The 25,122-nt window shown below is 39.1% G+C and overlaps 1 pseudogene; it reads right to left on the bottom strand.

Moving 5' to 3' along the window:
- Positions 1–14,743: 14,743 nt before the first annotated feature.
- The window catches only part of LOC135200939 (zwei Ig domain protein zig-8-like), a 126,485-nt pseudogene continuing 116,106 nt past the window's right edge, over positions 14,744–25,122 (bottom strand).

The raw sequence follows: 25,122 nt of genomic DNA, 5'->3' as shown, positions 1-25,122 counted from the left end.
CTTAATAAATGATTAATTTCTTAATGATCTTTTTAAAATCCATTGTTTATCAAGTTTTGGAATTTTGTGCTTTTAAAATTTGTGATTCAATTTTTTGCGTTTTTTGTGAATTTTTTTCATTAAAATTTTTTTGGTACCTTGTTTTAACTTCATAACATTTAACTAATTCCTTTTTTAATATTTTTTTATTATCTTGTTTTTCAAGTTGTGGAATTTTGTGTGTGTTAAATTTTTTCAATAATTTGAGTTTGTATTTTTTTTTATAAAAATTTTTGTTGTCCCCTATTTTAACTTCATAACTTTTGACTTTTTTGAATATACGTTTATTTATATTTGTAGACCAGAGTAGTATAACAATATTAGATATTAGGTTAAGGTCATTGTACACCTATTCATTATAGAGGCAAAACAAGTATTTTCATCATTTTTAAATTTTATCAAATGTGATGCAGTCACACACTAGTTATCACCATTTCCATATACTTACAAAAATGGCCTAATTACGCCGTACTACCTGCATAATTACAGATCCTCCACCTAATTTACATTCTTAAACAGAACTCTATTCTTATTTTTCCCCTTCGTTCCCCCTGTGACAAAAGAGAAATAATAAGAATTGAAAAAAAAAAAAAGTTTTAAAAAGAGACGCCAAGGCAATTGCGAAGGTAGCCCAAATTAGCACATGCAGATTAGTCAGACTTTTACTTCCCTTTCTTTTCCCATTCTGTCCCGAGCAAAGACTTTCAGAGGACTGAGATTGGCTTAATAACACCAGTTAATTACTCCCCAAGTCCAGACAGCCCAGTGCCTCTAATTCGCGTGGAGAGACACAGCGGGGACCTGTGCAAATTATTTTTGCTTTAAATTTTTTTTTGGGCTAATTCCTTTACCCACTTCCTCTTCAAAATTACGTTTTTTTTTGCTTATTTCTTAACTTCCTTTCAGTGCCCAAAGTATTCTGTATTTGAGCTTCAGGAAACAGAGATATTTCTTATATTTAAATTTTTTAAAATTCTTTTCTTTGCTAATTCCTTTACTCACTTCTTCTTCAAAATTACGTTTTTTTAGCTTATTTCTCAACTTCCTTTCAGTGCCCAAAGTATTCCGTGTATCAGCTCCATGAAACTGAATTATTTCTTATTTTTAAATTTTTCTTTCTTTCCTAATTCCTTTACTCACTTCCTCTTCAAAATTACGTTTTTTTTTTTTTACTTATTTCGTAACTTCCTTTCAATGCCCAAAGCAGTCTGTATTTCAGCTTATGGAAGCAGAATTATTTTTAGGAGACCTTTGCAAATTAGTTTTTTTTTTTTTTTTTGCTAATTCCTTGAATTCCTTTTCAGTTCTTAGAGAATGCTATGTTGCAGCTTCTGAATACACAACTATCTACGGTACACATTGTAGACCTTTGCATATATTTTTGTTTTTGTTTTTATAGGACTCAGTAGAGACCTATGTGTATACATTTTTTTCTAAATCCTCTACTTACTTGCTTTCAGTTCCTAGAGAATTCTGTGTTTCGAGAGAGAGAAAAAATAAAAAGCTTGGTCATTTTCAAAGAAACTCAGGAGCATCTCTTAAACTGGTACTTTTGCTGGCTAATCTGAAATTGTATCGGGTCGGTTAGGAACATGTAAAGTTATTACAGACTTTTAATAGGATATTTTACGACGCTTTCGATGCTCTCGTGGGAAATAATAGCTGGAAGAGAGAGAGAGAGAGAGAGAGAGAGAGAGAGAGAGAGAGAGAGAGAGAGAGTTGAAGTGTATATGAGCTTCTATCTAGATTACACTAATATACCAGAGTTAATATGAAACATATCGGATAAAAAGTTTATATATGTATATATATATATATATATATATATATATATATATATATATATAAGTCATATCACATTTCCGTGATTCATATAATATATATATATATATATATAATATATATATATATATATATATATATATATGCGTTAAGCTACAAATGACCTTTGATATATTTACGTGTATGTTAACCTAACGGGAATTTTCCAGTTGATAATAAGTTCAACGTCTCGTGGGCTCGAACCACCGATAACTAGAACTCACGATTGCAGTGACGCGTCTTAGACCACGAGGCTAACGAAGCCTTGCGGTCTAAGGCCCATCACTGCAGTCTTGAGTTGTGGTCTGTCGCCAGATCGATCCCACGAGATGACGAACTTATTATCAACTAAAAAAATTCACCTTTAGTGGACATAACTGACAAGATATTATTTTCAAGGCATAGCGAATTGGATATTGAAGGATATTTGTAGCTTAATGCTTGTATATGAATCACGGTGATGTGATAAAATTAAATTGATTATTTTTTGTAATAATATATAAATTAAATTATATTAATAATAATAGATTATGTATAGATGATATAATATAATATTATACATATAGATAATAATATATATATTATAATAATTATATACATAGTATATATACAGATATAAATTATATAAGATAATATATACATACATATATATTATATATATACAATGCATAATTGATATAATATTAATATATATATCTCTATATATAGTAAGTACAATATTTAATAAATACTATATATACATATATAAATATTATATATATATATAATATATATAACATATAATAAAATACTATAGATACCATTAATAAAATATAGATATATATTACAGATATATATATATATTATATATTAAATATATAATATATATATATAGAATAGAATATATCCTATATAACAGATAGGTATCTATATAATATACAGATAGATATTATACATATTATATATATATATATTAGATAAGATATACTAGATATATATACAGATATAATATTATTAATCAATATATAATAATATAGATAAATATTATAACATATAATATATATATATATAGATATATATAGATTAGATAATACATATTACAGATATCTATATATATACAGATATATATATATATATATCTATATATATATATATATATATATATATATATATATATATATAAATATATATAGATACCTATATATATATAGATATCTATATATATATATCTATCTATCTATATATATATATATATATATATATAATATATATAATATATATATATATATATATATATATATATAAAGCTTCATCTCGCGGACAGGACGAGAACGCAAGCCATTGTTGTTTCTTATGCCATCGACGACCCGAATTGTGTTAATCTGACCATTTTCCCATTCCCGGAATTTTCTGAACTGGACAGCCGAAAGTTAAATGGGAATTACGTAATATCATTCCAATGAAGCATTTGATTCTAATTCGCCCGACGGACAAAGTTTAATTAAATCGAAATTCGGATGTCGAAATCAGGGCAACGTTTAAATAGAGCTTAATCTGGTTTATTGTTTTGAATGAAAATAGTAGGATTAAAAAAAGACGTCAATGACTTCATTACGGTTATTCTGTGAAGAGGCTGCTATAAAAACTAGCGCTCGGTAATTAAGTAGGATTTGTTCGGTCGATCTGAAGCATCAGGACCTAATCAGCTGTTTTCTGTCAAAATTCTATTCCTACTGAAACCAAAGGATTTTAATCGCAAAGGTCTTTGGAATGGCAGAGTGGTGAAGTGTATGAAATTTTGTGAAATACGTTCACACTACTATAATAATATCCTGAATGCGTTGGCAACTTTTTGCATACATGTCATCAACATGTTGACAACTAATTGCATACATGTCATCAGCATATTGGACACTTATTGCATACATGCCATCAACATGTTGACAACATATTGCATGCATGCCATTAACATGATGACAACTAATTGCATACGTATCATCAGCATGTTGACAACTTATTGCATACATACCATCAACACGTTGACAACTTACTGCATACATGTCATCAACATGTTGACAACTTATTGCATACATGTCATCAACATGTCGGTACCTCATTGCATACATGTTATCAACATATCAGTAACTTATTGCATACATGTCATCAACATGTCACCTTATCACCCTTGCATATCGTAATCGCACGTGGGATTCTTATCGCATACAATAACCAAGTCAGCAACATATCATATACATGTAAACACATGTTGATGGCATGTATGCAATAAATGTATTAAACACGTCATTAACTCATCCCATACAATTCAGAAACTCACATCGACAATTTATCTCATACATGCCATAAGCACATGTCGGTAATATATTTCGTGCATGTCATAAACGCATGTCAGCAACTTATATGTCATCAACACACATTGGCAACTTATATGCATATGACAAACAGATTGAAAACAAGATGACAAAATGTGGAGAACAAAGCTTTGTCAAATGTCAGATAGTCTTATGAAACACTTCGCAAAAAATACCGAGTTGTTGACTTGTATTCAATCTGTTTGTGATGTGTATGTTACAAGTGACTGGCATGTGTATATAACATGTTAATGGTTGTCATCAATTTTATCATCTCATGATGAAAACTTAATTATTATTTTAATTCACTTTTTCACTTATTTTTATCATACTCCTATATATATATATATATATATATATATATATATATATATATATATCTTGTAGAATATTTCCTGAACTTCATTTTGGATGAAGGTTCACGAATGACCCTTAAAAAGATACATTTGATTCCAAATCTGAAATAGCATCGCTCGGGTTAAGTACTTGTAAGGTCATCAACTCCTTTAATAGGATGTTTTACGAGTCCACTTGGTATTTGGAGAAGGAGTAATACTAGAGAGAGAGAGAGAGAGAGAGAGAGAGAGAGAGAGAGAGAGAGAGAGAGTTATGAATCATACACCAAATTCACAATGATACGAAGTTTTATCATCCACATTTCAATCGTCATGCTTGGAAAACTCAGTTCATTCTAATACTCTTTGTTTCGCTGACATCTAGAAAGCGGAAAACTTTCGTTTTCGTCAGAAACTGTAGCTGAAAGCATTTCATAGAATACGTGTGTTGAGTTTACCTTCCGTAGAGTGCTTTGGGTTCCAGGTACATATTTATCTAATTCTTTTTTTTTTATTTTAAAACGCACGTTGAAGGGGCTTGCTTCAAACAACAGTATTTCCATGAAGCTGGGAAACACGGAGATCATTTCAATTTTTTTTCCATTGACTATTCTGTAGCAATGTAATCGTTAAGAGGCATTTCTGGGACAGTGAATTTCCTGATTTGTACTGAACTTTGCTCTTGAACTGTTTATTAAGGGCATGGTAGCCAGTATGGACAGAGTCCTGTCTATTCAGATAGTTGATTATGTTTAAAAAAGTATTAGAGAAAGCGACCTGATTCTTTTCATTTCCCTTCAGTTTGTGCCACCAAAGACTTTTATAGTTTTAAACAAATAGTGACTGATCCATTTTTTTTCGTTACGTTACCTGGTAAAGCAGAAAAAAAGCTCATGGACGTATCTTGAAGCATAAAAGAAGTGCGTCCTTTTCCCACAATAGTAACGTTCCACTAACTCCACCCAGAACAGTTGTTACGCCAGATAACTTACAATCAATCAGTCCTCCAGTTCCATTTGTTTCCCTGGCCTTGATGCCGTGTGATCCCTTTCTTTCGAAATCTGTTGAGTTTGGTTCGTCAGAAGAAAATTATTACTTTTTCAGCCTTATTCAGCATCATTGACTAATTGCTTGTCGTTTGGTGCCTGTTTTCATCAAAGGACCGAGGAAATATGTCAAAAGAAGTCATTTGTAGTCTCTCTCTCTCTCTCTCTCTCTCTCTCTCTCTCTCTCTCTCTCTCTCTCTTCCTTCTCTCGCTGGTTGCTTTAGTCAAATGAGAGATGAAGAGACCATGTAGCTATTTACCCACCAGAACTGGAAGTTATAGAGGTCACTCAGTAAACCCTCTCTCTCTCTCTCTCTCTCTCTCTGTCTCTCTGTCTCTCTGTCTCGCTGGCTGCTTCAGTTAAATAGTAGAAGCGATGACCTACTTGTTTACCCCTCTAATTGGATTTACCTGGAAGGCTAAAAAGAAAAAAAAAAGTTTCAAATAACTGGATCTTTTGGAGGCATTTCGAAGAGTGAGTTCGGCTCAAAGAGTCTCTTTGAACACTTTCGACATGAAGGCTTTGCTTGCGATTCTGTGCTTTCACGTTTGTTTTCCTGATAAAAAAAATTCAGGGAAACCAATGAGCAGTTTTATTCCTGTGCCTGGAGTGATAAATATAGATGATGCGATATCTAAAGTATATGAATATGATGATTTGGCTTAGTCATTCACTTTAGTTTTGGCAGAGGGACGTAAGCATATATTCTCCTTCTCTCTCTCTCTCTCCCTCCGCCTTTTTTCATTTTGCCTCAATCCTTTCCTCCCCCTACTCCTCAGTTTCCTTATCCATCCCCCTTCGTCCTCACCTTGTCTTTTCTTCCATCTTATTGCCATTTAAACCCTTCAATCCTTATGCCCTTTTACCCCTCCTCTTATCCTCCGACACTTCCACTTCCCCTCCTTCTCCTTCCCTTCCCCTCCCCCTTTCCCCCATCCTTCACCCCCTAACCTCCTTCTCTTCCCCCTCCCCTTCCTTCCCCTCCCCCCCCCCTCCCCCTTCCTTCATCCCCTCCTTCCTTCATCCCCTCCCCCTTCCTTCTCCCCTCCCCCTCCCCCCTTACCTACTTCCCTGCCCCTAACGCTTCCTTCTCCCCTCCCCTCTCTTCCCCTCGCTTCCCCCTCCTTCCCCTTCCCCTTCCTTCCCCTTTCCCCTTCCTTCCCCTTCCCCTCCCCCCTCCTTCTTCCCCTCCCCCTTCTTCCACCTTTCCCCTTCCCCTTTCCGTCTTCCCCTTCCCCCTCCCCTTTCCCCTCCCCCTTCCCCTTCCCTCTTCCCCTTCCCCTCCCCTTCCCCTCCCCTTCCCCTCTCTTCCCTTCCCCTCTTCCCCACCCCATCCCCTTCCCCCTTCCCCTCTCCCCTCCCCTTCCCCCTCCCCCGGTTCCCAGTCCCTTCCTCTTTTCCCCTCCCCTTAAAAAAAAAGTGGAAGGCCGCAATTTCGAAACTTCTCCCACCCGGCCGAGTGGGTCAATATCAGAAAAACGATCTCACCTGTAATTGGATTGTAATGAAGGACTCTCGAAATGAAGTTTCGTCCGGTGATGGGTTGTTCATTTCTCTCTCTCTCTCTCTCTCTCTCTCTCTCTCTCTCTCTCTCTCTCGATTGTTCTAGTATGTATGCCAGCACTGAGTAGTTCAGTCCTCTCTCTCCCTCTCTCTCAGAAGAAGAAAAAAGTTATTTGATTAAAACCATGGATGTAAGGATTTTTGTTTTTGTATCATCATCATCATCATCATCATCATCATCATCATAATAATAATAATAATAAGTAATAATTAATAATAATAATAATAATAATAATAATAATAATAATAATTAATTATTATTATTATTATTATTATTATTATTATTATTTACAAATAGACCACCGAAGAGGCCATTGACTTGAAACTCGACCTTCCAAAGAACATGTTATTTATCAGAAAGGAGTAACACAAAGTTATAAGAAATACAGAAAGAAGAGAAGAGTTATTAGAAACGAAAAAATGAATTAACAAATTAATAAATAACTGAGTAAAAATAAAAGTAAGTTTATAGAATACAATGAGAATTGTTTTAAGGTTAGCAATACATCGCATCTTCGCTTGAAATTTTCTGGTTCCAATTGAACGTCATCCTCAGTAGGGAGATTGTATCGAATCTTGTATTTCCTCTCCACTTCCGTGTTCGGGAAATATCTAATTGAAACGAATTGCTCGACGCGGAAATCTGCATATATCCGAGCAAGAACAATAAGGAAAGTTTAAGAAATTAGCCGCTTCTATTCCGAGTCCAGATTAAATTTTGTACATTATCATATATGCATGAGAGGATGGCCCTCTAGCAGCTGTGTGGTGGGAAGGTCGGTTTGATTACTTTTTCCATAGGAAATTAGAACCTTATGGTACTTTCCTAGGGATTTCCTGGAATGAAAATGACTTCATTTGAAAAGTTCAGATTTACTGGAGCTCAGAGTTATCTTAAAAGCATGCGCAGTATCTTGTGTACATACCCTTTGTTTTTTCGTCGAAGTTGGTATCTTAAATTCAACACATAACCGTGCTCACTTTTTAACCTTTTGTTTGACCCCAATTTCCGCTTCCTTTCTTCAGCATACCTCTCTATCCTCTCTAATTTTATTATTCTTAATGCAGCTTTGGTTTTTTTTCCAGATCCACTTTTAGATCCTCGTATTTCTCTTTTTAACTTGCTGTCCAACCACCTCAAATTCCTTCTTCTCACCGTCTCCAGCGTCGAATAGTCGAAAATGCCCCAGTGGTTGGCAGCCTAAATTTCATATAATCAAAGTAAGTACCTATAAATAATGATGTTTAAAAGGCGAATTTCAGATTTCTAGATTGATTAAAACAAGACAATTTCGTTTGAAGATAATGACGAATTTGAGCGTTTCAGAATTGTAAAAATAAAGAATATTTTTTTTTCAAATGAAGACAAATTTGAGAAGTTGAGGGCGATTTAAAAACAAATAATTTCGTTTCAAAATCCAGAAAAAATGAGAGATTTTAAGAATAGTTTAAATCAGACAGTTTCGTTTTAAAATAAGACGAAATTGAGAGAATTTTAGTTATTTAGAAAAAGACAACTTTGTTTAAAAACAACTATGAATTTGAGAAATTGAGGGCGATTTAAAAACAATTTCGTTTTAAAATCAAGAAAGAATCAGAGATTTTAAGAAAGGTTTAAATCAGACAGCTTCGTTTTAGAACAAAGACGAAATTGAGAGAATTTTAGTTATTTAAAAAAATAAAATAATTTTGTTTTGAAATGAAAATGAATTTGACAATTTCAAAATGATTAAAAAAACCCTTTTTTTAAAAGAAATATTTACAAACATCATTTGGAGAATGGCTTTCCCTTAGAACCCATAACACCGAGACCTTTATGATGCAGTGTAATGATTCGTAACCCTTCTTTCTATTTGTCTTTTCAAACTTCTTTGTGTTCCCAGCAACTTTCACCGTCGTTAATTGTAAAACTTTCCCAGAGGAAAAATTCTCTATCAGGAACCGTGGGAGGGAGGGAAAAGTGATATTTTAGCTTTCGGTAATAGAAAACCATTAGGACGGCTTTGTCTGTCCGACCTTCAGATCTTAAAAACTACTAGGGGTAGAAGGCTATAATTGGTATGTTGTTCATGCAACCTCCAGTCATCAACCATACTAAATTGCAGCCCTCTAGCCTCAGTAGGTTTTATTTTACTTAAGGTTAAATAAAGTTAGCCATAATGGGGCTTTGTCTGTCCGCCCACAGACCTTAAAAACTACTGGGGTTAGAGGGCTACAGATTGGTATGTTGGTCATCCACCCTCCAATCATCAAACATATCAAATTGCAGCCCTCTAGCCTCGGTAGGTTTTATTTTATGTAAGGCTAAATTTAGCCACAATGGTGCGTCTGGCAATGATAAAGGACGGGCTACCACCGGGTCGTGGTTAAAGCTTCATGGACCGCGGCAGATACAGTATTATACCGAGACCACTGACTGACAGATAGATCGATTTTCGGTGGCCTTGATTTATATACGCTGTAGCAGCTGTACAGAAAACTCGATTGCGCCGAAGAAACTTAGGATTATTTTCTACTTGTTTTTTTATCAAGTCTTCATCGAGATCTTGCCAATGTCTTTGCCAAGTGGATATTTGGTAGGAAAATGAGAAACTTATTTACACTGCTCTTGATGAGTTTAGGTGCGCTAGATGCAGCTAATTCTTTGTCTCGTGTAAGGGAATATAATCAGCTTATTTATAGATTAAAAATTTTTATTTTTTTTTTCTTATTTATTAGGAAGTGGATGTCTGAACGAAGATCATATCCGAGACCATTCCTAAACAACTACTTTATTTAGCTCGAAAAACATTTTATGGTATAAACCACCAGCAAGTATAATATAATAATAATAATAATAATAATAATAATGATAATAATAATAATAATAATAGTTTGCCATTCAAGCCTAAACCATATAGGAGACTGGTTACGATGAAACTTCACCTTTCTCTCTCTCTCTCTCTCTCTCTCTCTCTCTATCTCTATCTCTATCTCTATCTCTATCTCTTCTCTCTTCTACTCTCTCCTCTCTCTCTCTCATCTCAGCGGGCATACGTTGAAACCGGAGGTCGTCTTAAGTCTGAAATTTTTTTTTTTTTTTTTTTTTTTATTTGAAGTTTTTACCGATCTTCAAAAAAAAAAAAAAAAATAAAAAAAAAAAAGGAAAAAAAAAGGGGGGGGGGGGGGGGGGGGGGGGGGGGGGGGGTGGGGGGGGGGGGGCGTTGGGCGAGGGAAAAAAATGGCGGTTTTTAAGTCATCAAGTTGCGACCACTTTAGAAGTGGTTCCAGATGACATAAGTTCTGATGAAGCCTGGAATCTCCTGAGCGCTGGAAAAAGCGCTGGAAAAAGTCTTTTCGTATACCACAACGCCCGAGGCGCGAGTTCCAATAATATTTTTTTTTTTTATGCAAAAGTCGAAAGCTGTTTTGTTCATTCTTTTGAAAAAGTGTTCTTGACCTAGAAGAGAAACTGCTCTGAATTTTATTTTATTTTTATTTTTTTTTATTTTTTTTAAGTGTTTTGAATAATAAGAAATTAATGTTATTCTGAGAGAGATAAATCCAATACTGATATTTTTTTACTCCCTGTCAAAACTCAATCGCGGTTGGTTTGTTCTTCTAAGAAGGCAACGCATTTGCAATTTGTTTATTAATTTTTGCTTAATTGTTTTGGATAGTATGCAGTTAATGTTACTATGAAAAGATTAAAAAAGCAAAAAATCTCCTATTCTTGATAATAAGTCCTAAGCAAAGACGTAGGAAAAGTCTTAAGAAAAAGCTTGAAAAAAGTCCTAGGCAGAGACTTACAAAAAGTCTTAGGCAAAGATTTCGAAAAGTCTTAGACAAATAATTAAGAAAAAAGACTTAGGCAAAGATTTCGAAAAGTCTTAGGCAAATAATTAAGAAAAAAGACTTAGGCAAAAAGTCTTAAGCAACGACTTGAAAAAAGTCTTGAGCAAAGACTTCAAAAAGTCTTAATAATAAGTGAAAAAGTCTTAAGCGAAGACTTGAAAAAAGTCTTACAAAAATAGAACAAAGTCCTAAGCAATGTCTTGAAAAAAATTCTTAAGCAAAAACTTGAAAAAAGTCTTCAGCAAAGACTTAGAAGAAAAATTCTTATACAAAGACTTCAAAAAAGTTATTACGCAAAAAATAAAAGAAATAAAAGACTTGAAAAAAGTCTTTCGCGAAGATTTCAAAAAATCTTAGGCAAAGACTAAAAAAGGACTTAGGAAAAAAGTCTTAAGGAAAAGAAGTCTTAGACAAAGACTTATAAAAAAAAAAAAAATAAAAAAAAAAAAAAAAAAAAAAAAAAAAAAAAAAAAAAAGTCTTAGGCGTCCCAAACGGTTATACCTGCACCCTGCGAGGGGAAGAATTTGATGAAGCTGGGCATAAAATAATGATGTCACATATCTTGGCCCGGGTGAAATTGACTCTGGGGCTTCGTAAGTTTAGGTAATATTGAAAGGTGAACACCCTCTCCTCTCTCTCTCTCTCTCTCTCTCTCTCTCTCTCTCTCTCTCTCTCTCTCTCATTTTTATTGGATGGAGAGAGATGTTTAGGCAAAAGTCTTGCCTACAGAGAGTGCTGTAGTGTAGATAGGAGTATGGAATTAAGGTACGAGAGAGAGAGAGAGAGAGAGAGAGAGAGAGAGAGAGAGAGAGAGAGAGATTATTTATCAAAATAGTATCAGTGTCGACCATTACAGAAAAGAGCCATCTGCCCATAATAATATAACTAATAATAATAATAATAATAATAATAATAATAATAATAATAATAATAATAATAATATGAATGAGAAAGGAAGATTTTCGTGTGGATTCTTAAAAATGAAATGTGGGCGTGTCTGTGACTTATACGAATGGTTGTTTACTACTGATGGATTGTAAGTGTATCTACTGTTTATGTGAACATTTATCATAAATATCAATATGATCACGCATGCAATATTGACCTAGAAGATTTCTATACGTGTGTGCGCGTGCAACTCTCTCTCTCTCTCTCTCTCCTCTCTCTCTCTCTCTCTCTCTCTCTCTCGTGCCGAGAAGAAACACGATGTTTGAAGGAGGAGGCATAAAACGACGTTATATTGCTGAAGATATTTCTCTGGATTACGTGAGAGGATTTCCAAGACTCTCTCTCTCTCTCTCTCTCTCTCTCTCTCTCTCTCTCTCTCTCTCTCTCTCTCTCTCTCCACCGGTTACGTGAGGGGATTTTTCAAGAAGCTGTTTGACACCTTCAAGAATGCAGGTCTCCAAGAAAAATAAGTGGTGCTCTCTCTCTCTCTCTCTCTCTCTCTCTCTCTCTCTCTCTCTCTCTCTCTCTCTCTCTTCTGAGGAAACCCGCCTGTTTGCTCATGAATCTCCAAATTATTTTTATAACTACTCCTACCTGATATCAATTAAAATTCAATGTCACTACCAATATTTATAGTTTTGGTTAGTGGTCCAGTCCGAGTGGTTCAGGAGCTATAGTAGATTCACATCACCTGTGCATCTGATGTCAAGAGCTCACATTGGCGGGATGTATGTTCCACACCTCTCCTGAGGGATACGTCTGTCAAAAGGATCCCTCAGGAGAGGTGGAACATACATACATCCCTATATGAACTCTCTCGAGAGTTTCTAGCCACGTGATTGGCTTATCAACAGCCATTCAGGAGCGTAGTAAGGGACTGGCCTAGACATCAAATGGACGGCTGATGTGAATCTACTATATGAGACTGTTCTGTAGATTATAGGACGTAGCACCTTAAGAATTTTGCTTCTGTCTTAAGACAGAATATTCAGTCAAGAATGCTGTTTTTTTGGTCTGAAAAGGCACCAATAATTTGCAATGTGTTTGAAGTCCAGCTGCGTTTGATGTCATATTTAATTTTATCTCTTAATACCTTCAACAAATTATACCACTTTCTATCAGTGCATCTTATCACGAACAACTTATTTTCTCTGTCACTTACTACAATCTCATAAGGTTTCTTGACATTAGGTCAATTGGCAGCATATCATGATGTAAAGAAACTTGGCTGTGATTAACAATTATCCTTTAGCAGCGAATTATTCAAAGCATCTGCCTTAGAGTCACACAGGTTTTCTAGATCAGGTCAAGGCGAGAAGTAATGTCTAAAGTTGAAATTCAAGTCTAAATATTAGTGAGAATATTATTCCAGTTATGACAAGGATACCAGTCATTATTCTTGTTATATCTTCATCACGTCGGTAGTGACAGTGATATCATAAAAGTACTTACCAGAACAGCTGTTCATGACCCAATGACGAAACCTGTCGAAATTAATCACGGCAGCGAGAAACAGCTGATTGAAACAGATATATCATTATTCACACATTCAGGAGAGTATTTGATTTGTAAATGACACGTGGAGCTTCAATTTTGATTTAGTATTTGATATTTCTGACACCAGAAGGGAAGTATTTTAACGGGGTCGTTTCCAAATTGGCGGATTTAACGTTTCATTTGGTTTCATCTCGAAACTGAATTGAAAAAAGGAATGTTCCTGCAAAAGCTTGACTGGTCAACTTTGTTGTGGGTTATAGATCAGAAGTTTTATTTTAATGTTTGTTGTTTTATTAGTTATTACTCATTTCTATACCAGGTTCTTCAGTTCCAAAGTTGTTTAGTTATTAGAGTCATTCGACAAAATCATAAAGGAAATATTCATTATTCTAGCCAGAATGATCTTGTTGAAGTTATTTCAATGTCATTTTCTTACTTAACCGACCACAGTTCTGTGTCCATTTCATTTCCAGAACTTTGTTGAAATATCAGTATTGGAAATAGAGAAAAGTGCACTTAGCGGAATTGCAAATATTAGGAATAAAACATTTTCTTAAAAAAAAAAATTAGGATTGAATGAAACTCACACCCGAGTTGAAGTTTTTTTTTTTTTTTTAATCTTTTACATTTCGTAGAAACAAAAATACGTTGCATTCCATTCTTACTCATTCCTAAATCATCCTTATGCAGATTCGAGAAAGACTAAATCTCTCTTTGTGTGTGTGTGTGTGTGTGTGTGTGCGCGCACGCGCGGGCGCGCGTGTGTGAGGGTTCCTTAAAAATCATTAGATACAAAGTTTATACAAAGTTTATTTACATCCACGTCTTTTTTTTTTTATTTGATATCTCTCTACGTGACTATATATGAGACAATTCTTTTTTTCTCACGACTCATCATTCAGGTGTGATGAATTTGTTGAGTTTTTGGGAAAGAGTGAGGATGATGAGGAGGTGCAGCAGCTGGGTGGGGGCGGGGTGGGGGCGGGGGGCGGGGGCGGGGGCGTGTAGCCATGGTACGGAGCTTTAAAAGAATGGAGATGAAAGCTAATCGGATTGGAGGTATTCACAGTTCCTTTTTTGAGACCTGTGTGAATGCGTCTGGTGGTGACGAGTCGTCCCTCCTCTCTCTCTCTCTCTCTCTCTCTCTCTCTCTCTCTCTCTCTCATTCTTCTTCTTCTTCTTCTTCTTCTTCTTCTTCTTCTTCTTCTTCTCTGAATCATCTTCTTTGAAAAGCTTTAACTTCTTCTTCTTCTACTTCTTCTGAATTCTCTCTCTCTCTCTCTCTCTCTCTCTCTCTCTCTCTCCTCCTTCTTCTACTTCTGAATTCTCTCTCTCTCTCTCTCTCTCTCTCTTTCTCTGTGCTGAATTCCCATATTTCTCTGAACTCAATTATCTCTCTCCCTTTCCCTCTCTCTCCTGAATTCCCTTCTCTCTCTCTCTCTCTCACTCTCTCTCTCTCTCTGTTTATTTACGTTCCAAGAAGTTCTACGACTCCGTTTGGCTTCGTTACCGGGTGACATACAGCCCGAATTCACAGTCATTGCGCAGACAACAATGGAAGCTGACAATTCATGTATTCTCGGGTTTCCGCCTGTTATCGCCGCTTCATGACAAAGGCACCGAGTCTAGGCCGTTTCTCCCGTCTAAGGGATTGGAATCTGGCTAAAGGTGCTCTCCCGTTGCCTGGTTATTGAACGTTTTTTTTCTCTCGATTTCTTTGTCATTGTTGCAGCGTACCGTGATCGGTTACTTTTGAGGTTGGGATGGAAAAGGTATCTATCTCGAGTTGATGTTTTAGAGCTAAATATTGCCAGAAGAGGCGTCTCCTTCATATAGTTTGTGGTACATATTGGCATCGAAATTCAATTCCTCTTCACGAAAATCCATAGTTTTCTTTGTGACTTGCTTATTCATATCCCCCATTGATGATGTTTAGCGCTAATATTGCTATAAAAACGCCTCCAGACGGGAAAGTTTCTTAGGAATAAAAACCTAACTTTATCCAATAAATAATGTAAATTTCCATGTCCAGATAAAAACACAGAGGTATCTCAAGGCTTCATGTCCTGGTTAAGCTCCTTTGAAATAGGCAGATGCGATTTCAAACTGTTCAAATTAGAAAGCCACAAAAATTTCTATTTTTATTCCCCTCACCCCCCTATACTTAAAATTTTCTCGGTGATATGTTAAAATGGAGGCCAATATTAAGTCACTCTGAAAGTAGCATAAACCATTGATGTCAGTCCAGTCTTGTGCAGACAGTAGTAATCACAATAGATAAAGAAGGTCTCATAGAATATGTGGATTATATACAGCAATCAACATATAACCAATTTCTCCAACTACCACACCCAGGCCACACCGTGCTTAGGGACCTACGATGGGGAGTATTTGATCAAAGACAGTGAGCCAAAATTATACAAAAAAAAAAAAAAAAAAAAAAAAAAACAGTGACCCCTTTTCATTAGAAAACACCAATTGATGTTTAGATTTAGTTCTCAAGAGTTAAACCTTATGTTCTCTAGTAGATATATTTTTTCTGGCTTCAGTACAAATTATATACAAAAATCACAAGAACTGGCCCCTGTTCATTAGAAAACACCATGATGGTTAGATTTAGTGCTTCTGGAATATGATTTCAAGCCTCAAAGCTCTTGAGAGTTAAACCTTATGTTCTCTAGATATATTTTTTCTGGCTTCAGTACAAAATATATACAAAAATCACAAACTGACCCCTTTACATTAGAAACACCAATTGATGTTTAGATTTAGGGCCTCTGGAATATGATTTCAAGCCTCAAGTTCTCAAGAGTTTAGCTGTATGTTCTCTAGATATTATTTTTCTGGCTTCATTACTTTTGAGGCGTGACATTAGATTTTCCAGACTTTTGAATGCCAGGCATAACTCTCGTAATAAAGTCTTTCAGAGACTTGGAGACAGACGTCTTCATTTTCTTATTTTCAAGCACTGCTAATCATGACCTCCAACTTTTGAAAGGGAAAAGAAACCAAGCTGTTCTTCCGCTCATCCCAAGAAACACTCTTATAGCTATTATGCTTAAGGAGAATTTTAAGATTTGTGAAAATACCATGGTCCTTGTAGAGAGATATATACCAGATTTACCTAGATGTGAAACAAGTGGGTCATATACAGATCGACATACTCCCTCATTCTAAATCTAATTAATAAACGGGCGCTAATCGAGAGATTCGTCACCATCCGTCCAGTGTGAGTCATCGAAAGTGCGACATGGTGAAGACGTGACCCAACGCGCAGAACAGGAAGACGTAGTGTATGGAATGAGTGGCGTTGATGGAAGCGTTGTAACCGCTCTGCTGCACGGCTGCTTGGTGCTGATCTGTTGTGACGTAAACGACGTCAGTAATTACGAAATACTCATAGTAGTGGCATGAGTCTTCAGATGGAGAAACACGTCCACAGTTACGTATGTGTACAAAGAAGTTTAGAGTTCAGCCAATATGAAGCCAAAATTGCAAAATGTATTTTAGAAAAAAGTATATTGATTTAGATTTTTCCTTAATCCACAATAAGTTATAAATATTGTAGGTATGTAATTTTGTAATATTTTGGTAACATTGGTAACATCCTACTTATTATGTAAATGAAATGTAATATTTTATAAAGACAAAATTGCAAATGTATTTAGTAAAAAGTATATTGATTTTGATTTCTAATTTTTTTTAAAATTCACAATAATTTGTATATATTATAGGCATATAATTTTGTAATATTTTGGTAACATTGGTGCATATAAAAAAACTACCTTTGAAATGAATAATTTCGAAAAGTTATTTTAAATCATACTACTGATACCATTCGTGACTCTATCACGAAAAAAAAATGAAAGTCACGAAATCATGCATCTCAAATTGCAACTGTTCATAAACAAAATTAAGGTCATGAAATCATGCATCTCAAATCGCTATTGTTCGTAAACAAAATAAGTCATGAAATCATGCATCTCAAATAGATATTGTTCATAAACAAATGAAAGTCATGAAATCCTGGATCTCAAATTGCTATTGTTCACAAACAAATGAAAGTCATGAAATCCTGGATCTCAAATTGCTATTGTTCACAAACAAAATAAGTCATGAATTTATCGTTCATAAACAAAATGAAAGTCAAATGTGCATAAACAAAATGAGAGTCATGAAATCATGCATTTCAAATTGCAATTGTTCGTAAACAAAATAAGTCATGAAATCATGCCTCTCAAATTATTGTTATTCATAAACAAAATATCAATTCATACGGAATAGACCACATACGAAACCATCTCTGTAAATACAGAAAAGTAAGAACCAAAAAAACAAGAACCTCACCTGATTGAATGTGGACGGATACTGACGCCGAACCTCCCGTGTCTGGACGACAGCTATATCTTCCCGAATCCTGCGGACTCACGTTGGACAGCATCATACGACTTATCGTCCTCGACGTCGTTTTCTCCGTCTGTCATGAAAAGAAAAAAGAAGAAGAAGAAAAAGGTGAATACTGACGTCATTACCCTGGGTCTCATGAGGAAGGGATTGGTTGAGGGGTGAAAGAAATGAGCAGATTATACGAATGGAAGAAGAAGAAAGATGGCTTTTGGTTGCCAATTAGGAAAAAAAAAGGGATTTTGATGGAAGGGTGAAATGTATGAGAGAGAGAGAGAGAGAGAGAGAGAGAGAGAGAGAGAGAGAGAGAGTTACAAGGATTAGGATGTCTCAAAGACTTATAGTCCATCCAAGAAGACATAAAGGAGGATTTGTATATCCTAAGACACAGAGAACATTAGCATTGCTGAGAGAGAGAGAGAGAGAGAGAGAGAGAGAGAGAGGGTGGGGGGAATATGATAGAGGTTTTGTATAGCCTAAGAAACAGAGAGCATTAGCATTGCTGGAGAGAGAGAGAGAGAGAGAGAGAGAGAGAGAGAGAGAGAGAGAGGAAAATCTGATAGAAGATTCGTATATCCCAAATGACGGAGAGCGATAGCATCGTCCATGAGAGAGAGAGAGAGAGAGAGAGATACACGGTATATCCCCAATACACGATTTTTTAGCGATAGCGTCGTCCAGGAGAGAGAAGAGAGAGAGAGAGAGAGAGAGAGAGAGGACCACCTCAGGCGCTCCAGATGTTATTGTTGGGAGTTGTTACCTAAAAGGAATCGCCTACCGCCGAGTGTTTGTCTAATGATGATGATTCGCCGCTTGTTTTGTTTGACGATATTTTCCCGAGAAGATAAACAGGGCCGCGTAAAAGGCACATCCGCTTTTGATTGTTTAGCAAACATCTCTCATAAAGTTAGTGTGAGGGTTTTTACTTCCTCATTTTTCGCTCCCAGAGAGAGAGAGAGAGAGAGAGAGAGAGAGAGAGAGAGAGAGAGAGAACATGGTGGGCTCGAGGGCGGCGAGCAATGATTTATTCCGGGGAATTATTGGCCAGAGCTTTCCATCGACCTTCCAGTGATGATGGCATTACTTCACACACTGGATCTTTTGTGTCAATCCGCAACCGACTTCTATTTGCACAATGAGTTTTAACGGAAAAACGAACTAGAAATTCTTCTTCTTCTCTCTCTCTCTCTCTCTCTCTAATAATGATAATGCTCTCCGTGTCTTAGGATATATAAATCCTCCGTAAGATTTTTCCTCTCTCTCTCTCTCTCTCTCTCTCTCTCTCTCTCTCTCTATTTTGACAATTTTAAAGCTCTCCGTGTCTTGGGAAATACCGATCGTTCCTCCCCCCCTCTCTCTCTCTCCAAATTAGTTTGTTGTAATTCATGCAATGCATCTCTTAAACAGCTCATTTTATTACAGTTCTCTCTCTCTCTCTCTCTAAGGAGCATAAGTTTCCTTGCCACAGGACAGGTACAGCGGTGGGAGAGAGAGAGAGAGAGAGAGAGAGAGAGAGAGTTTTTAAAATGTGGCTGACTTTGTCCCAGGAGTGAAGGAAGGTTACAATCGTCCCGGTAAAAGATATTTTTAGTTGCCGAGGTTTTACGGGCAGGTTTCGGGTTTGGTTGGGGGCCCTTCCCCCTAAATCAGGAACCCCCCTCCCCTATCCCCTAACCCCTCCATGATCCTTCCAGTTCCCAAACCCTTGACTTTGTCCTAGTAGTGAGAGATGGTTATAGTCTGTTGACATTTGGGAGAATCTCGTCCCAGGAAAGGATAGATTTAGTTGCTGAGGTTTTGGGAAGTGGTGAAAGGGGGGCGCTTACCCCTAAGTCATGACCATCCCCTTCCCTCGCCCCCGCTCCCTCCAGCCCCTAAAACCACACCCTCCACGTCCCCCTACCCCCAATATGTTTTGCTTCTGTGGCGTAATGGACCCAATGTGTCATCTCGAATATTTCAGGGCATCGCTTTTTTTTTCTTTTTTTTTTCGATACTAATAGCCCCCGTCCATTAAGGTAGGATGGTGGTAAAAGTGGATGCATCCCGTAGCCTGCTTTTCAACCATTGCCTGTAATTGCAAAGTTTATTGCAGATTTTTATTGCAGATGTTGATTGCAGATGTTTATTGCAGATGTTCATCTCCAGCCTTTTTCAGATAGGCCCGCCTGCCTGCGAGTCGGGAATATTTACACTTTTTAACGGCCGGGAAAGCGGTACGCCTTTTTATTTCGTGATGGGATATGAAAGAGAGAGAGAGAGAGAGAGAGAGAGAGAGAGAGAGAGAGAGAGGGTATATTGTTTTGTATAGGCGCCGGAGCTAGATTCCCTCGTGAATGTTTTGGTTTTTGTGTGGGATGCTGCCACATACATCCATGCAAGAAATGGAATGAAGGGGTGACAAATCAAACCCGTAGATTCTTTAAAATCTTGTAATGAAGATAAACAGACATCAAGACGACAGTAGCGGGAAGCAGGTCCGCGCTTGTCACTACAATGACCACTGGACAGAGACTGACTATGCATATGGCGGGAAATAAAGGCAGTGTTGACACATCTAATTACAATGTTGCCACGATACATAATGAAATAGTGGTCTCACAGTATGTGCAATGGGAAATATACATGGAAACATAAATATAATTCTTCTATCGAATAATACAAAGCAAATGTACAAAATGTTCATAAACTGTACGTAATTAATATACAGCATAACATTAAATATCTATACACCTCCCTCCCCCTTTACGCTCGTAGCAGTGTCTCGAGCGGAACATAAATTCCTCTGAGCTAGTCGAGGTGAATGGCGAGGGACATTGGAGGGTTCGAATGATGGCTCTCTTTCCTGGCCGAGCAAGGGGACACAAGGGACTTGGGGAGAGGTGTCATCACTCATGTTAGCCAATGGGCGTAAATGTCTTCGGTTTCGAAACCATACACGACCACTTGGAAGGCGTATTTCATACTTTCTTGACATTCCGCGGCCCATCACGATGCCGACCTTGTCCCATCGAAGCGTCGTTGAGTCCTGTATCCTAACTCGTTGGCCGATGGGGAGCTTGGGTAGAGGGCGGGCATGAGAATTGTAAAGGCTCATGGCTTGGTCGGTTTGGGCAGGAGTGCGACGGTCGTAATCTTCAGTCTTAGTTTGCCACTCCTCTGTGAATGATCTGGTGAGCCGGAACACAAGTACGGAGAGGATGGCCATAGAGGATCTGCGCAGGGAGCGTCCAGCAGGGTTCGGTGTATTCGCAGCTCAGCAGTCCTCTATCAAAGGCTTCACAATCTATGTTCCCGGATGGGCAGTCTGATGATAAGGTGTTTAACAGCTTTCACTGCAGCTTCTGCGTGTCCATTAGCCTGAGGGTAATGTGGAGAAGTGATGATGTGATGAACTCCCCAGCGGTCGGCAAATTGCTTGAAGTCATGGCTGGAAAATGGGGGTCCTCCATCAAGTTTCGTAAGCGGAGTGGAACACCAACCTCGCGGAAGACACAGAACATTCTGTAACTCTGGCTGCAGTTGTGTCACGTCCACAGGGAACAACCACAGGCCAGCCTGAAAGTCTATCGGCAATAACAAGGAAGGATTTCCTGCTACATGGAAGAAGTCAGCTGACACTTCGAAGAAGGGCGGGATGGATGGTCGTCACACATTTAGGTTCTTGTTGCTGACTAGGGAGAAGCTGTTGGCAGGCCTCACAGCTTTCTACTTTACTCTTGATATCTGCATTGATACCTGGCCAGAATACTGTCTGCATTGCACGACGTCGAGTAGCTTCAATCCCTCGATGGCTGTCGTGGAGTCGATCCAAGGTGCGTCTACGGAGGGCTGCAGGGATGACGATCCGGGGTCCATACAATACTAACTCTCCATCCGCGTAAAGGTTGTCCCGCAGCTTCCAATACGGGAGGGCGGAAGCGTGGAGATCATAGCGGTTGGTAGGAAAACCTCCGTTGGAGACGTAGTGAACGAGACGACTGTAATCTTGATCCTGGGATGCGGCCGTGCGGATTCTTGTAGAGACTTGTCTTCTTCGATGATGGGTCCTGTTGCCTGGTCGTCAGTGGAAGTGGCGGTGCTGGCAACGATACGCCTGACATGTGCAGTCGAAGTGGTGCACTCCTCTTCATCTTCAGGTGTGGGGCGACTGGTTGGGGAGCGTGACAGGGCGTCTGGTATGCAAAGTTGTTTCCCTGCGCGCCATACTGCAGTGAAGAGGTAGGGGGCCACTTTCATCTTGAGGCGTTGAAGGTGTGGATTCTCAATAGCATCCAAAGTGTAGTGATGAGAATGGTATCAAGGGGCGATGGTCAGTCATTAAGGTGAAATGTTTGAAGTCCAGACAAGTATAGGCGGCACTTAGCTATAGCCCAAGTGACTGCAAGTAGCTCCAGCTCTATGGTGGCGTAGCGAGTCTCTGTATCCGTCAAGGAAACGAGAGCCACACTGGACGAGACGCATCTGACCTCGGCCGTTATCTTGAAGTAGGGCATAGCCGAGACCGTATAGGCGTGAGGCATCTGTTTGTAGAACCACAGGCGAGGCAGGATTGAAGGGTGCCAGGACAGGTGGTGAAGTCAGAGCTGTCTTGACTTTCTTAAATGCTCGGTCATGGTCGGGCGTCCAGACGAATGAGCGTTTGGGGCTCATAAGTGGACGTAAGGGCTGTGCTGCTGCTGCAATGTCTGGAGTGAAGTCGGCAAGTTGATTGACGAGACCCATAAACGACCTGACGTCTGTGACATTGGACGGTGTCGGGAAGTCACGTATAGCTGATACCTTGTCGGGGTCTGCTGCAATACCATCGGATGATAAGACATAACCGCAAAAGTTAACTTTAGGGGCGGCTACAGTAAATTTCTCCTGTTGTTGAGGGTGATGCCATACTGACGGCATCTGGTCAGCATTTGGTGCACGTGTTTGTAGGTGGGAAGGGAGATCCTCGTCGGAAAGGAGGATGTCATCTACAACCTTCACACAGTTGGGAACACCTTGTAGTGCCATATCTCCACGGAGGCAGTATGCATCACCTGTTGCTGAAAATCCCATTGGGCCACGACAGTGCTGGAATCTTCCATATGGAGTTATAAATGTAGTCAGGTGGCGGTCCTCTTCTGCCAACTCCATTTGCCAATAGCCATGCAGGGCATCCGCTGTGGTGAAGTACTTCGCAGTAGGAGAGATGTTGCGGACGGCGTCATGGGGTGTAGGTGAAGGGTGTGTAGGGCGGGCTACCTGAGTTTAGGTGGGTGTGATCGACAGTGATGCGCACACCTTTGTCCTTGGGTACCAAGACCATGGGATGGCACCATTCAGAGGGTTCGTCGCCTGCTGGTCTGATGATTCCTTGTTCACCAAGGAGTCAAGTTTCTTCTTTCACTTGATCTCTGAGAGCAAACGGAATGGGCCTGGGTGTATGCACAGCGAATGGTGTAGCACCAGGTTTCAGGTGAATCCTCATCGAGGCCTGCCATTTTCTTTAGTGGCTGGGTTTGTAGATCCTTCTTGGATATGAGGACGTCGCTGAAGTGCTGAAGAAAATAGTCCTTAATAGCTGCGGGCGATGTCATGGCAGAGGCAGGAAACTGAGCGCATCTGTTGACATGTGTTACCTTGAGGATGGGCTTCGGGAATTCCAGCGACACTATGGCGAGAGCTCGGCAATGTTCACGGAGAGGAGGGGAGTCTGGATATTCCTCATGAACATGTATGGTTGCTGACAAGACTTGTTGCCAAGACGAAGTGTTTTGCCTGGAAGCATCCTACAGCCGGTGTCATGGGGGATCCATCTGCTGTTACAACGTCTGTCATGGGTGGAGGTTCGAGCCTTGTCCGAGGTATGTGGAGTGCATCCAAATGTATGGTGCCAATCACTGTGATGTCTGCTCCTGTATCGGGATTAGCTGGAGTTGTGCTGATATATCGCCAAATGACAGAGAGACAGTGACTGGTGTGGGGGACTCGCTACCCAAGTTATTACCCACAAAACAGCAGCTGGGATTTGACTTTATTAGGAGGAGGTAAAGCTGTGTACCCAGTCCTGACTTTTCTGGTCGACCTGCACATCTTCTCAAAATGTCCCTGTTTCTGGCAGGTCTTGCACTGAGCTTCCTTAGCAGGGCATTTCTGAGTGCGGGGCCAATGACCCGTTGCGTCCGCAGTTATTGCACGATGCACCCGTGGCTGGGCATTGTCCGGAATCGTGCTTGCGAGAGCAATATTGACAAGGGTCACTGTTAGGAGACTGGTGAGAACGTTGGTCAGGAGATCGATGAGAAGTCCTCTTCTGTAGACGGTGGTTCTTCTTGTATGTAGATACTGCATTGACCTGGCTAGGGGAAGATGCAATGGCTGATGCAGTCGCACGTGTAGATTCGTATGAGCGGCAGCATGTCACGAACTCTGCGAGGGTAGATGAGGGTTGGAGGGGAATAAGGCGTTGAATTAACTCTTCGTCTCTCACACCCATCAAAATTACCATCTGCAATTGCCGTTTGGTGCAGGAGGTGGGGAATGGACCGTAGGCTTGCTAGAAACTGTAGGTGTATGCTCTGAGAAGCCAGGGGGTGGGGGAACAGGTGCAAAAGGAGGTGCATTCATGGGGTTAGGTTGCTGGGGTTGCGATGCCGCAATCTGTCCTGATAGCAAGGAGAAAAGAGACATGAACCGCTGGTTGTCTTCCTGTCTTGATTGCTCCATCTGTAGTCTGAAGTTCTGCTCCTCTTTTCGTCGTCGGTCTTGCTCTTGCATGCTGGAAGTCTGCAGAAAGTGTATAAGATGAAGTATGTCATTATTCTGGTCTCCTGTCCTATTGGGAGTCAGGGGAGGAGGAGAGTGGGTGCTGGATCTTCATCAGCAGTGTGGAGGTGCACAGGTACCTCGTCTCTCATCAGACCCTGCGTTTGATCCTCGGCCTGATCCGCTGTCTGCTCCTCTGTCTCATCCATTGTCTGATCCATTAAATCAATTAACTTTTCCTCTTGTTGAGCCATGTCGTGTTCGGTGTCGTAAGAGAGCTTGAGATCAGTAGAATGCCAGAAAAATATCCAAGGTCGCTGTATGTAAGCGAAAGAAAGCACGGTTGGATCCATTTTTAAAAATTTACAATGTTTTGTCAGTGCGCTTGTGAAATAAGCGGTAGTCGGGTGGGGTGAGTGAGTGTGTGTTGCGAGCTAGCGACCAGAGGGGAGGCGGGAGGGGTGAGAGTGCCTCTGGGGGAGTGCCTCGAGCCTCAGTCACCATCGATGCATGACGAGGGGAGGATGTATGGTGGGGGCTCCCG

Source organism: Macrobrachium nipponense, chromosome 27 (assembly GCF_015104395.2).
Source record: "Macrobrachium nipponense isolate FS-2020 chromosome 27, ASM1510439v2, whole genome shotgun sequence".
Taxonomy (NCBI): domain Eukaryota; kingdom Metazoa; phylum Arthropoda; class Malacostraca; order Decapoda; family Palaemonidae; genus Macrobrachium; species Macrobrachium nipponense.
The sequence above is the reverse complement of the archived record's forward strand: the minus strand, read 5'-3'. Positions and strand labels throughout refer to the sequence as shown.